At 41.3% G+C, this 16,245-nt stretch overlaps 1 protein-coding gene across 3 annotated transcripts in view; it reads right to left on the reverse strand.

The window, feature by feature from the left end:
* The window catches only part of CPNE1 (copine 1), a 104,474-nt gene that overhangs the window by 69,165 nt on the left and 19,064 nt on the right, over positions 1-16,245 (reverse strand). The gene's annotated exons all lie outside the window — the stretch shown is intronic.

Raw genomic sequence — 16,245 nt, forward strand, 5'->3', positions numbered from 1 at the left:
ATGGGACTATGTTGGGGACGTCCCAGGAGCAGTTAGGGGTCGGGTTGGTGGAGTCTGGTGTCGGGAATCCCAGTTTGCTGAGGAAAGAGCCTGAGTCTTCTGGTGATGTCAGTCGGTAGGTTGTCGTTCCCTTCGTGACTATTAACGTGAATGGGCCCCATCGGTACCTGACTCCAGCCGCTCTGAGGGTCGTGGTAACTCGTTGCACGGACCGTCTCCAGGTCAGGGTAGCTCTGCATAGGTCTTGCAGGAAAGTAAGCTGCATGTCCTCGAATCGGTAGGGGCTCTGGTTGCCGAGCGCTGCAATAACCGCCATTTTGTCCCGGGTTGATTGTAAGCGGAGAAGGACATCGCGTGAGGCCTCCGCTGGGGCTCTTGGTGATTTGGAGAGTCTGTGTACGCCCTCCACTTGCACGGTTTTCGCCTGCTTGGGGTTGAGTATGGCAGCTAGGAGGCGTCGGATAAAATGTGGCAATTCATTGTCGTCGATGGAGTCGGCAATGCCTCTGATTTTGATGTTGGGGCGGCGTCTTGCATCGTCTAGGCCGTCAAGCCTAGCCTGGAGTGCATGGTGTGAGGACTGGAGGTGTATTAGCTTCTCCTCTGTTGTTTGGTGGCGTTGTGCCATATCGGCGATGCCCTCCTCGGCAACCCTCACTCTGCCTGTGACGGTTGTTACTTCCTCCTGTAAAAATCGCCATGTCTGAGCGGAACAGGGTGCGCAGGTTCTGCAGTATGCTCAGAATGTCTCCCTTGGTGGCCGGAGCTCTCAGGTCACCCAGAGACAGGCCTAGGACGGGTTCTGAAGCCTCCGGTATGGGATCCGGTGCATCCATTGATTCCTCTTCCGAGGATGAGCTTTGTGGCTCTGGGGTTGCAGCCATTTTGGGTTTAGGCCTCGCTTGGAAGAGATCGCCTATTTTCCGGGATCCGTCTTCAGGGTGAGTTTTTAATTTTTTGTTTCTTTTCCCCATGTCGTCTCTGAACGTAGGGGCTGAGAAGTAGTCGGTTTGTCGTCGTGTGGATCGGTTATTCTGCATATATTGCCGTTATTACTCGGGAGCACCGCAGGCATGCGACCGCTCTCGGTGAGATCCAGGCCACGCCCGCAACACTGCCTTTTTATAGAAAAGGCAGTGCTTATATTTCCCACTAGGTACACCCCCAAGTGGCCACTGGAGGTGCTTCCTGGGGCAGTGCTGCACAGTAGGCAGCACTGCCGTTCAGCGTTTCCATGCTCTGCATGGAGACGCTGACATTTTCTCCTAGATGTGCATTGATTCAAAGCATCTCTATGAGGAGGTGCTGATTCCCTATGGGGGAGTATAGGATTGGTTATAAATAGTAATTTCTGATGATGTCACCAAGGAGGCAGATCGGGGGCAGGGCCAACGCTGGTGGACAAGTGCGGTGCTGGGAATAAGGTATGTTTTAACACTTTCTAAGGTGGCTAAGGGTGGGGCATGCCACCTACAAGTGGTTTTAACGCTATCGGGTCAGGAATACATGTTTGTGTTCCTGGCCCTATAGAGTTCCTTTAAAGCTTTTCAAGAAGCTAAAATGCTTTAGGAGTCTTGAGTGTCCCTTTCACAAATAAATTAATAGGATTTGTCAATCTAACAATGGATTACTTAAATTTTCATTTTGTATGCCTATTGCAGTCGCGCATGTGTAACCTGATATTTGCTCGAATGATATAACGGAGAATGCTCATACAATAAGTGGAAAATGTCATCCACTACCATTAATTCAAACGAGTGTGGAGTTATTCAATACATGAAAATCACAAGCACCTTACACATACAAGAGTAGTATTAAATGTTTCTAATGGAATGTGGTGATCATGTAAGCACATGCCAACTGAAAATACAAAAGACTATGATAGATAAGGAATTGGCACAGAGATGTTTAACCACACACTGGGTCCTGGAAAATAAAAGGATAGGCGGTTTCCAAAATTGTCAGAGTATGTTTTTTCTGTGTTCATTAATACATTATCTGTATAAATAAAGCAAAAATGGAGAATATGAGAACTCTGGAAATGGGCCAAAGTTCAGAAAACTCAATAGTTTGCCCTCCAGATAACCCCGGTTAAGTTGCCAAAAAAATAAATAAAAATGTATCCATAGTTCGTAATAATAGGGTAAACGCCTGCACGGAAAGCCCCACTAAGCTCAACATTTTGCCTTGGTCAGTATACAAACATGGTCTTTACCTTTGTGGTTGCTTTAAATGGCAGCACATTTTGAATGACAAAACCAAAACAAATACCCAGATTTTAATAAAGCATATATTATGATGAAAAAAATAAATGAAATATAACAGACTGAAAAAGGCAGTTAAAGCAGTTAGTTAAACAGTGCGTACATGGCACTTTCATCCAATACATAGGTAACTTCACCCCAGTTTTAAAGTAAAGTTAATTTGTATGCTTCCCTAAAGAAAGGTTTCAGTTGGATTTCTAAAAAAGATTGGAGACTAAGGAAAAGGTTAAATGGGCATGGAAAACTATTTCATAAGTGGGCAGCCAATTAAAGTCATTGGCAAATCACAGATGCCAAATTAAAAACCGCTTGCTGATTTGTAATAAATGTCAGCTAACTAATGGTTATGGTGCCAGAAGCGGCCTGGAATCCTTGTAGAGTAATCTGCCAAACAGGTTTAAAATAAAAATTATTTTATTAACTATTAAAATAGTTTGACAGCTTACATGGATTTGTAGAAGCTGAGCTAAGAAGGTCCGACACAGGCCAAGAGTGCCCAGCTGATGCGCTCAGTAAATGAGCACGGCCCTGCTTAGCTCAGTGGAGCTAACCGCAGTCTTCTGCAAAGAGAATCTGGAAGATTCTGCTTGCACGTGAAACATTTTTGCAATGAGAAATATTTGTACTTTCTAAACATAATGCCTATTATAGTAACTAATTTTTTGATAAATATAGTGGTCAGGTCTCTCTCATACCGGTCTGTCATTTTTTATATGCTAAAGCATTGACTGACAAGAGAGGGCAGAAGAGACCTTCCACAAGTGGCCCTTCTGGTCTTCACGCAAATAACTGTGGTTGTTAGATAATCAGGGCCGCCATCAGGGGGTGACAACCACGACGGTTGTCACGGGCCCGGCAGTCCTGGGGGTCCCGGGACTGCTCTGGCAGTCTCGGGCCCCACATTCCCTCTCTGCACACATAGATAGCGAATATCGCTATCTATATGTGCAGCTGCGACCCCCCCGGCTCCCTGTTACTGCAGAGGGGGCCCAGCAGACTGCATCTACACATTTAGCTCCTCTCTTCTATTAAATCTTGCGACACCCGCAGCCTTTAGAGCGTTGCCACGGATTACCATGGCAACGTTTCACGCTGCACGCAGGACACGCTCAAGAGAGTTATTGGAAGAGAGGGGCTGAATGTGTAGACGGAGTGTGCTGGGCCCCACCATGCCTCCGGACCACCAGGGAATGGAATCTCCCTGAACCAGGTAAGAAGCAGGGAGGGGGGAATAACTTTTAATTAAATTTAATGTAAATATGCCCCCCCCCCCCCAGATTGCAGGCCCTAGTTTGCATATTTACACACACTACACTGACACACACACACTGCATTGCACACACTAGTACAAAACACACACTCTGCATCCACTACACACACACACACACTCTGCATCCACTACACACACACACTCTGCATCCACTACACACACACACACTCTGCATCCACTACACACACACACACTCTGCATCCACTACACACACACACACTCTGCATCCACTACACACACACACACTCTGCATCCACTACACACACACACACTCTGCATCCACTACACACACACACACACTCTGCATCCACTACACACACACACACTCTGCATCCACTACACACACACACACTCTGCATCCACTACACACACACACACTCTGCATCCACTACACACACACACACTCTGCATCCACTACACACACACACACACACTCTGCACCCACTACACTAACACACACTCTGCACCCACTACACTAACACACACTCTGCACCCACTACACTAACACACACTCTGCATCTACTACACTAACACACACTCTGCATCTACTACACTAACACACACTCTGCATCTACTACACTAACACACACTCTGCATCTACTATACTAACACACACTCTGCATCCACTACACTAACACACACATTCTGCATTCACTATACTCACACTACATCCACCCCACATTCAAACACTCTGCATTCATTATACACAGACACTGCATCTAATACACACTGCATCTAGTACACACACTACACAAACTCTATATTCACTGTACACACACTACATCCACTGCAGAAACACTCTGCATCTAATACACACAAACACTACACGCATTACACAAATGTAAAATCTGCACCCACTATACACACTGCATTAATTAGACACTCACTCTGCATCCATATTCTACATTCACTATACACACACACCACATTCAGTCCTGCATCCTTGTGGGCGGACTCAGAAAGCGCCCTGTGGGCGGAGTCGAGGGTGAGACCCGGGGGCCCAGACCTTGAGCTTTGTTAGGGGCCCAATATTTCTGATGGCAGCCCAGTAGATAATATAGGAACTAAATGACTGATGTCACACAATTCAGACACTGGCATGCTGGCAATAAACCAAGCATATATGTGTGTGTCACATGATGAGGTGTGCCCTGCTTGAACTACATACTACTAGAACAGACATCCGCTCAATAAAACAGATAAAACTGCCAAAGAAATTCATGAACCAACTGCATAATGAAAAAGTCAATAAAGCAGACAAACTTATGGCAACTGGTCTTAAAGGAACACTAACGTTAGGAATACATGCTTTCATTCCAATTGCTATAGTGTTCCTCTTAACTTATACGTGCCCCCATAAGGATTAAAAAGGCAAGTTTACTTGCTTTACATCCAGCAGCATACCAGTCTCCATGGAGAAGCATTCGTAGGAGAGTGTGCAAGCGCAGCAAAATGCCAAGCTGCACCAATCAAATGGTCTCCAAGATATCATCTGATCGTTAAAAGCAGAGTTTTACTCTATTTCTACAGAAGACGTATAGAGCCTGCCATTGCAGCAGACGATGGTGGTATTTTAACCCTGCAATGTAACTATTTTTGTTGCTGAAGAATAACAATGTGTTCATTTGTCAGGTTCAAATGACAAGGGTATGGCACCCAGAACACTTCATTGAGAATTAGCAGTGTGGGTGCATCATGTCCCTTTAAATCTAGATTATACTTCATACCAGAATTTGTGAAACACTTTATTTTAACCATAACTACCATAGACATAGCAGGGCTCAACAAATCCTAGGGGCCAGGTTGCCATGGCGTCTAAGAATTTTGTCCTGGTGCCTGAGATTTGTCAAGTGACTCAGCGGAGCCAGTCGGCTGAGAGAGCTGTAAGCTTTCTGCACTGCTCCCTACAGTAATGCAGAAACCGAATATGACATCAGTCCGTCCCCCGGCATAATTAAACAGCGTGCGGCAGAGCAGGAAGACCTTTAAGATTTTAGCACTCACACTAGACCCCATGGAGAGGGAAGGGGGGAGTGTATAGGTGACCAACCCCATCCGATCGCGTGGGAAAGGTGGTTTTATGCATCTTTTTCCCCACACTGTGCTTGTCTCGCCCTACTGTCCCCGCCTCCATAGCTGAGATAATTTTGATGATCTCAGCCAAGCCAAAGCTTTCCCATAGGCAAGCATTGTGACCCTATTGCGTATTCACTAATCAGCATCTTTTCATAGAGCCGTTTTGCATCAATGCATTACTATGAGGAACATTCAGTGCCTCCATGCGGAGCACGAAGACGCTGACCGAACATGCTGCACACACTGAAAAATTGAGATAGGAAGCACTTATATTGGCAGTCTTAGTGACTGCCCCTAGAGGTGTTCTTAGGCAGCAATGTAAACACTGCTTATTCTCTGAAAAAGCACTGTAAATGCTGCCAAGACTGAAGGCACATGCTATACACTGTGCAGCACTGGACTAAGAATCGCCTCTAGTGGCCTGAGTGACTGCTACTAGAGGTAACAGTACATTAAGCTGTAGTGGTTCTAGAGACCATAGGGATCCTTAGAATTTTATTTTTGCAGTTGAAATTTAAGTTTGTTGGTTCAAAAATAAATAAATTAATTAATTAATTAAAGACTGGCTTCTAGATTCCAAGCAAATTTGGCAAGTCTTGGCATATATATCTATTGCATTTACATATACATTTCTCCAAGACACCAACTTCAAATTAAATGATCAGAAAGAAGGGCTTCACTACAACAAATCACTTAATATTAACTGAAACCCTAAATTAAAGCGTTACTCCAAGCACTATGACCAATTGACCAGTTTATTGTTTAAGTCCATCTACAGCAAGATGATACGCAACTAATAAAAATTCCCTGAATTACAAATCCAGGCAACATCTTTACAACCCCTTATTTGCCGACGTATAACTCTTAACCACGTATGATCAGATTTTTACTAAAATATTAGCAACTAGGCTTAACTACCTTCTATAACTCACACGACTTCAATTTAGTCCTTGTTGGACATATTATAAAGTTTAAGGGTGCAAATTAATACCCATATTAAGGAGGTACCTGTCAGAGATGCTTTATCACAACTTTTGTTTGCTCTTTGCATTGAGCCCCGTCATCCATTAAAGAACACACAAAAAAAGCCTCCAAGCCAAGGACCTCTCTTCCATGACAATTTGATTGTCTTCAGAAATCTTCATCATTGACTCTCATTAAAAGGACAATTTCAAAGACAGCAGCATTGTCTGATAGAACAGAAACATTTACTGAGCTATGGAGAACTTCGCTCTCGTACATTTCACTTATGCTGGGGGAGGCACTGGGGGTGGTGCAGGTCAGGGGTGAGTCTCCTGAAGCGGGGCAAATGTGAGGCTTTCTTGATGGTTGGTGTGGGTGGTCAGGTGGGGATAAACGCCTTGCGGAGTAATAGGGATTGGGATAAGCAACAAGCACGCTTGCATGGCTACTGGTCTAGCAAACTTCAAAAGAGAGTTACACAAATGTATGCATAGGTTTGTGGTTTTGTTCCCTCTCTTTTTTCCCCTCCTATCTCTTATTCCACCTTGAACCTTGTGTCGGTGCCTTCTATCCTACTGTCCGATCCAGTGAGTGGCAATCACTGATTGTGGAATAGCTACATGTAGTGTTTAAGCGGTCCTAGGCCATAATTGCTAAATATTATAACCGTTTACCTTTTTGAGGTTGTAAACTACTAAAAGTAAATTACTATTTTTTACAGCCTTTAACTTAGCTTTTACATTGCAATCTTGATGTAAATACTATTTAGGTTGCAATAAAGAGTCAGAGAAAAGCACTAAATAGGAAAATAAAGACCCCCCCCCCCCCCCCAACAAAGCAGAAAATCTAAAAATAAAGAGATTGTCAAAACTTTTTATTTATTTTTTTAAGTACCATTTTTATGCACCATGACCACTACAGCCTTCTTTCAGTTATGGTGACAGGAGTGCCCAGGTGTTTTCCCACAGTACGAGGTCAAAGAGGATTAGGGTCTAAATGCGTCTAGTGGCTGTCACTTAGCCTCTAAAAGGTGCTTTCACCGAAACAGAAAAACTGTGCTAGAGTCATAGAGACCATCCGATTATTGTAGTGTGGCATTTTGCCATGCACGTGCACAAATCTCACAATACTTTCCTAAGGAAAAGCATTGGATTGCCTGAAATCACTGATCGCCATAATCTCAGCCTAGGAGGCGGAGCTTCCCTGCAGAGATCTGTGTTACTAGGGAGAGAACAAAAGTAAAATATCTCTTTTTACTCTACACGTGGGGGCCAGTAACCTGAATAGCTAACTTCCAATATAGTGTTTGGAATACACATTTAAAATCCTAATGCTGTAATGATCCTTTGACCCTCATGCAATGTTTCTGAATCACCATGTCTGTAATCCTAAATTACAAGCTCTGCTGGTGCTCTATAGGGGAAAATACATATAAACCTCAAGCAACATTCTCCCACCAACATCATGGCACACTCAGGAGAGCATTATTCTTTAGAAGATCAGGCAGACAAGTCTCAACCTGGAAAGTACACATTGCTTGGTCACGGATATCCCTTCAAATAAACCAAGCCCACTGTAAACGGCCTTGTCTTGAGATTAAAATTGTAGCTTATAGATTGCATTTCTTGTCTGAGGTCTTTCTGAACCCCTGAAGGACAAATTACAGCAAACAGCCATAACCATCTCTTCTAAGGACCTATTGATTATAAGCAAACAGTTGCCGTTAGTCAAGTATGACATTCAGGCCCGGACTGGCCCTCGGGCAAATGCACAGGATCTCCCCTGCCAGGCCAATGCAGAGCTGGGCTGGAGGAAGAGATTCACGAATCCGTGCAGCCTACCCGCCTAACTCTTGCAAGCTCCGTAATACCGGCGCTCGCGAGAGGGAGGGAGAAGCATGGTCTGTGCCCTGCGGAGGTACAGACCGAATAACCTGCTGGCTGGACCACCAAGGATTGTCATCAGCATGCTCCCCTCGACACCAGCAAGGTAATTGGGGGGGTGGGGGGGGTGGAATACATATATTTTAAATTATTAAATTAAGAAGCCATGTTACCCCTATTAACCCGCTACACCCCCTGCCATGTTACCCCTATTAACCCACTACACCACCTGCCATCCTGCCCCCTATGTTACCCCTATTAACCCGCTACACCCCCTGCCATGTTACCCCTATTAACCCACTACACCGCCTGCCATCCTGCCCCTGACACACAACACACTCTAACCATCTGTTTTTATATAACACGCAGTCCAAGATTCTCTTGGTATGCCTGTTTCAGTAATTTTATATACACCCTATGCACTCAAAAACACACACTGCACACTCGATAGCCCTTTTAATACACACACTAAACCCCTGCACTAACACACAAATACATTACACACTCTATACCCCTTATAAACACACCACGCACCCTTCACTCACCACACTTTACCCCTTATACACACACACACCATACACAAACTACTCTATATACGCATACACGCCCCCTTTTTTACCCTGCCCCTCAAGGTGGACTGCTCTGCCATTAACTGCCCGGGCTGAATTTTCGTCCAAGTCTGGCCCTGATGACATTCCATCTTGACAATGTTCTTAGGGACTAGTCTGCGATGGCCAAGTTTAACATTGGATCTTAAAGGGTTACTCTACTAAACTAATGCAAATGTAAGAAATATTTGGTTGATCTAACAGAAATAAAAAGGTCTACTTTCCATCACAGAACGTAGAGGCCTAATGTCAAAGTCTGATGTTCATGAAGATTATTCTAACCATTATTAATCATGTAAGGGTTGTGTTTTACCATGTACTTTCAGGTAAAGACTAATTAGCAGTTTGCAAAAAAAATAATAAAAGTGGTTTTCTGTTAAACTGAAGGGGTATATGTTGGCATTAATGACATATGCAGGTTTTAGAAAGGCGGGTAATATATAGCAATTTATGCTGTTCTACAGGTTCATTTTGTCATGTCCTGTAATTTCATCCAACAGTCATCTTGTATATAAAAAGAATCATTTGAACTAAATCCTGAATTACATTTCGATCTTTGTACAAAATAATTGCAGTTTTTCTATTTGGCTAAGTATATGTAGCTAAAAGGCACTGTCATTGCAGATTCCCATTTGCAAATCAATTCAGGTGCATAGGAACCTGCTATATTGTGCATGACAAACTCCAATTGAACATATTTTGGGTGATAATTCATTGAGTTTGTTAAACTGTTGGTTTCATATCTAGTCCCAAAAAGTACAGTCTTTAGTAGTTTCACGCTTTTGTTCTAGTGAAAATAATGATAAATCCTGTAATCCCTGAAGACTAGGTAAGGCAATCAGTGCCTTAATCCCTTCCTTCCCACCCCACTGTAAACATTCGACAATTCTAGTTTTTACCCAACATCCACTTACCTTCCCCTTTTCTCCAGAACTGGCTTTCACCTGGACGATAAACATTTCTTTCCTGGGATCCATTACATCTTTGCACTAGGACTGTTAACATAGACTTACCCTCCATTCACACACTGTATAGAAGCATTCTACACAGTGTCAAAGTACTAGGCTTTAAATAGCCAATAGTTACAAGTACATTACAATAGCCTAAAAATGAACAATATAGTACAGATGCTTGTTTTTGATATTTGGCCATTTCAGTAATATACCACTGTAACTAACCATCTGTTTTTATATAACACGCAGTCCAAGATTCTCTTGGTATGCCTGTTTAAGTAATTTTAGATTACCAATAGTTCCATGAAGTAAGAATACAAATTGTGTCAATATACATATTCGTATTTTAGGTATCCACGAGCAGCAATTCATACATGAAATTGCCATTTTATCCTACACTTGTGGTTATGCATATTTTATAGGGATGAATATAAATTATCTAGTGATAACTGATTGATTATAGATAAGAGCATGTAGAACAGGTGAGAATGTGTACCAATTGGAATAAAGTGCAAATTGCTTGAGGTCTATTTGCCAATAAATGGAGGAGAGAAAAAAGTGGAGTAGAGTATCTCCAACACTCACAATGGCGATGGACGATTTCTCAAAGTGGGGACATAAACTCTTTTCTACTAGAAAAAAGAGGGGAGATAAGCTGTAAAATCAGAATATACCACTAAGGGGACATTTGTTTTACAGGGATTAAGGGATGAAGAGGTTTACACTTTTCAAAATATATTGTCCTCTCAGTGGTCTATTCTCCTTGTATGGGAAATGGTAGTAACTCCAGTCCACATCTGAACTTGACCCAGTCATGGTGTGCACTTCAAACAACACCTAGTTCATATTGCACTATTTAGTAATATTTTCTGGTATAAAAGTTCTAATTCACAGTCTGAATACTCCTCTTTTACTAAAATGCTTCCCTCCTGAACTATAAATCATATTTATAGATACACACTTCTGCTCAAATGTTTGTTTTATTATTGAGAAACACAAGTCTTAATGCAATCCATTTGTAAAATACACAAGGATTCTGCCAGAAATTCCTTCTACACCAAGCAAATCTTCCACTTAAACCAGTCTTTTAAAGGGGCACTCAAAGTACCATATTCAATGCAGCTCATTATAGTTGTTGTAGTAGAGGCACCATCACCTACATGATTTGTCATTTGGAGTGGGTGGGGTTCTCTCTGGCACCCATAGTTAAGCCTTTCTTGCAGCTGTATGCACGATACAAAAAGTACTCTTTCACATTATCACTGCTGATCTATCCAACCATGGATGACTGTGATAGGCAGATTGAGGTGGTTTAATCATGCACTCTTGGCTAGTTGGACTGATATTACTTCCAACCTGATCAATGCAAAGTATTGCATTTTGCTTTTCTTCCTCAGACTGCAATATTACTTAAAGATTAGATAATTATTATTAATCTAGTTTAGTTTAGTTTAGATTAGGGTGCCATCAAATCACCCATCTCTAAAAACAAAAAAATGTTCACTCACCAGAAATCCAACAGGCAACGGGCAGTTTGTTGGGCAGTCGCTCTTACTCTTCTGAGACCATCCATTAGAACACTGGCCTAATCCCAAGCATTAGGGATCTACCAGGTATGGGCAGCAATCTACATGAAATATGCCAGGCATTCAGAAATGTGCTTCAAGTGGCTGACAGAATTATGATCCAACAGTCTGTAGATGCATTCTAAGAAATGTAAGTATGATTGTTTCTCACAAAATGGCAATGTTTACAATGTGTGAGACTGTGTGACACACTAAGACATGGCTCGACAAATCCCAGGTCGCCATGGAGACTAGGAATTTTGTCCTGGCGCATAGGTGTTTGTACCCCAGGTTAGCATGGGCCACCTTCCTTGATGGCAGCTGTGCGAAAGAGCTGTGACCTTACTGCTCTTCTCCCTCGCGCATCCAGCAGTGGTACCAAGATATGATGTCATTCTGAAGCAGAGCAAAAGAACTTGAAGGTTTCACTTCAGATTTTTCAAAGGTAAAGAGACTGGGTGGACTTAAATTAAAACAAAGTTGTGTGGGTGCGACTTCTTTATATGTAAATTTAAAGAAAACCGACCTATATTCCTTATACTATAATGCAACTATTTAGGTGACTGAACCCAGCTGGTCGCATTCAAAAGGTATTTTTACTCACTTTTTTCCGCAAAACACCAATGTTGCAGCTGGCCTGTGAACATGGTGAAGATCAACCCTGAGGATCTCAGACAATCCAATGCTTTCCCATAAGAAAGTATTGGGAGGCCATTACACATGCGCGGCAATCAGCGTCTCCTCAGAGATGCATTCAATCGATTCACTATGGGGAACGTTCTGACATTGAAGCTAGATGCTGCACACACTGCAGCACTGAACTTAAAAACACCTTTAGTGGTCGCTTGAGTGACTGCAAATAGTGGTGTAACTAGGCAGTAATGTAAAAAATGCCAGAGTTTACATTGAAGAGTGTGCAGAGACAGGCTATAGTCACTAGAACCACTACATTAAGCTGTAGTGGTTATTGAGACTATAGTGTCCATTTAAAATCTTGTTATTGTTGCCGTTGGAAATAAAGCTTTGTTTTAAAAATTTGGCTCCTGGAGCCAAAGCAAATTTGCCAAGCCTCGCATGAAGATGTAGGGGGTTTTGGTGCTTGGAATGTCATTTAATTTTTTTTAAAGCAAAATATTAAACTAAACCTTCACCAACCAGGCCAATAAAATATTTGGAAAGAAAATGCCCAAATATAGTCAGTTTTCCATTGACAGTTTAGGCAGTATCTTGAGTCATCATATTTCAAGACTTCATTAGTAGAAAATCAATATCATGAACAGGTTTTGATGGAAATGTATGATTTGTTTAAATTAAACATGTCCACAAAAAAAACAAAAAACAATGTTTTCCCACTTCAAATATTACACCCTCTTAAAACTTTCCCCCCGAACATAGACCATTTCACTAGGGCATGGAATCCTGCAAATCTATGTTCGGGGAAACTTCCCCGAACATAGATTAGTTCACTCGCGAATCGATCTTGCGTTTGGGGAGACTTTCTTGAACATAAATGAGCTTACTCGCGAATGGAATTCCGTGAATCTATGTTCTGGGGAAATTCCCTGAACATAGGTCGGAGAACAACTAGAGCTTATTTTCTAAGGCTTATATTAGGAGCATCCCCCCGAACATAAGCTAAGTCTTATTTTGGGAGAACACTGTATATAGTAAAGCACTGCAGAATAATAAGTTGGCGTTTTATAAATTGGCACTGTCCTGGCATAGACTAAACTTAAGCACAATCTAAGTCAAAATGAGTACAAATGAAGGAGAACATTTAAGAGTTTGGATAACATTGGTTATAACAATGTTTTGGGGGGGGGCAGGGAGGTTGGTGGGGGTTGTTAGAATGTGAAAAAGGGAAGAAAAAAAATAATCCTAAGACTTCCAAGTCACATTTACCGAAGCAGTGCAAAAAAAGAAAAATCTTGATTTTACAGCTTGGAATAAGTTGCCATTGGGCACAAACCTTTACAGCTAGTAAGCACTACCCCACATCTGCTCCTGCCACCAGTGGCTATACTGAAGGGATCTCTCCTTCCAAGAGCGTATTCTTCAATGGCGGAAATCATTCTTTCAGATCTAACTTTTTAGATATGTATGCTGACATTTTGCCAATTAATTCTCACGCTCAAAGTCCTCGGTAAAAATTACCTTGATTGCCAAGTGGTAACCAGTCTCTATCAAAAACATGATCACCTACTCTCAAATAATAAGATTCTCCTAGAGACACATTTGCATAACAAATATTAGGACTTCAAAGCATATTTCCTATGAAGAATTGCATACGCTTCACTCTAATCACCAAACATGATTTAAAATATAACCTGCTCATTTGTATACCAGAGTCTTACACTTCATGTAATGCCATTTTCCCACACATTCAATTTTGTTGTTTTCTTCTCTCCCCGGATAACTATCCATTAACGTGTAAAATTTCACCCTGGCAAGTGGAAATGTATGGGCAACAACATTGTATGTTCTCTTTATATGTATGTATTTATGTATAGGTCTTTGTTTTACTCATGTGCTTTCATAGAAAAAAAACCTGCAGTTGATGTACATCACAAAAGTCTTAAAACTTAAAAGGGACACCATACTCACCAAAACAACTTTACCTTTTTGAAGTAGGTTTGGTGTATAGATCATGCCCATGCAGTCTCACTACTCAAATATCTGCCATTTAGGAGTTAAATCACTTTTGTTTCTGTTTACACAGCCCTAGCCATACCTCCCTGCATGTCCCTTGCACAGCCTTCCTAAACACTTCCTGTAATGAGTCAACCAATGTTTAAACTTCCTTTATTGCAAATTATGTTTAATTTAGAATTTCTCATCTCTTGCTCTGCCAATAGCATGAGATACCCTAGTCAATTTATAGAGCAAGAGATAAAAATGTCTAAAGTAAGTTACATCTGATTGAAAATTAACCATTTTGTTTTCATGAGGGCTGTGTCAGTCACAGGCAGGGGAGGTGTGGCTAGGGCTGCATAAACAGAAACAAACATGATTTTACGCCTAAATAGCAGAGAATTGAGCAGTGAGATTGCAGACGCATGATTTATAGACAAAAACCGCTTCAGTAAGCTAAAGTTGTTTTGGTGACTACTATCCCTTTAAATGAGAGGGGAAAAAAGTAGTTTTTTTACATTAGACAGGTACAGAAAAGAGGATTACAGAAACTTGTTCAGAAAAAGTAGCAAACCAAAAAAATGGAATATTCAAGTATGTAGGTATACCGTTTTCCTGGAATTGTTGGTTTGAGTGAAGAAGAGAGTATTGCTGGAACCCAGGAGTGTAACTCCCATGAGTCTTAAGCAATCACAACAGGTGTATGTACCATGAACCCCCAAGTCAGTCACACCTTGATGTACATTTTTTCAAAGCATGATCTGTCTGCTTTCACTTATTACATGATCATGTTTTCCAATTAAGTACACTTTCACAGCTGCAACTGGATACAAATGTACTAGCATGCCCATGAATAAATGGATTATTTACTAAAGTGTCACGTGAATCCAAAGTAAATTTGAAATGTAAGGCCCTATTTGCTGAATGGAAAGCATAAGTGACTGATAATTTTTCCAGTTCAGTTTATTTGACCTTAAATTTTAAATTCTCAATTCACTTTATTGAATAACCATGTAGAAGTTACACATCCTCCAGTGATTTAGTCCGCTTCTGTTACCAATATGCAGGTGAAGAGATCGTGAGTTTCTTTCTCACCAGCACTCGTTCCAATATTTTAGTAACAGGGCATTGAATTAAATTCAGCAGGCATAAACAGCTTGAGAGGTGTGGGGCGAGCATGGCTTTAAGTATGTAATGCACAAATCATCCTTATAAATTTTCTATCAAAATATTTGTGGGTACATAAATACATGTATGAGTCTCTACTTCATTTATTAACGGAGTGCCAGAAGGTAAAACAAATGCACTGCTTCCTACACTGAAAAGACCATTGGGAGAGTAAGGAGAAAATAAATTGGACATTAAGGGACATTTGAATTTAGCCCTGAGCGGAGCATCAGGTAGGTTTGACATTATCTTAACACAGCTTCAACTCAGTTATTATGAATAGTGGCAGATCCTATATCCTTATTCATAAAAACACCTGGATCTGAATTTAAGAAACAGAAGGACTCCGTCAAAACATGATTCTCCCTTTGTCATTTTATTTATTGTGGATGGGAGAACAAAATATTGCTTGCAATAGCAAGCAAACTCTTCAGAAGAACAGCCACTACGAGAGTGTGCATTGCCTCTGCAAGGTTACCATTACCATGTATTTTTCCATGTAGGAAATGTGCTTTTAAAATCCATGCTATAAGACAATCTGGTGTATATATATAAACATCCTGAAAATGAGTATTACAAACTAAAAATCGCTATTGGCCCGAAGATTGTTTGCAATATTGAATAATGTGAAGATCAGTCATATTACATACAATATTTGTGTATACGCAGTGAGAAACATTTGTTCTGATTCAACAGTTTCCACTGCTCAGAATATATATCCCAAAGGACCCAAAAAAACTACCACATTGCAAATAAATCAAAGACCACCAATTACCACAATTTTCTAAATTACAAAATGTAAAAAAAAATTACACAGCTGGTTAGGTGTAACTGTTGAGAAAAAAAAAATGCAGAGCTTTGTCCG

The sequence above is a fragment of the Pelobates fuscus genome, chromosome 5 (assembly GCF_036172605.1).
Source record: "Pelobates fuscus isolate aPelFus1 chromosome 5, aPelFus1.pri, whole genome shotgun sequence".
NCBI lineage: Eukaryota > Metazoa > Chordata > Amphibia > Anura > Pelobatidae > Pelobates > Pelobates fuscus.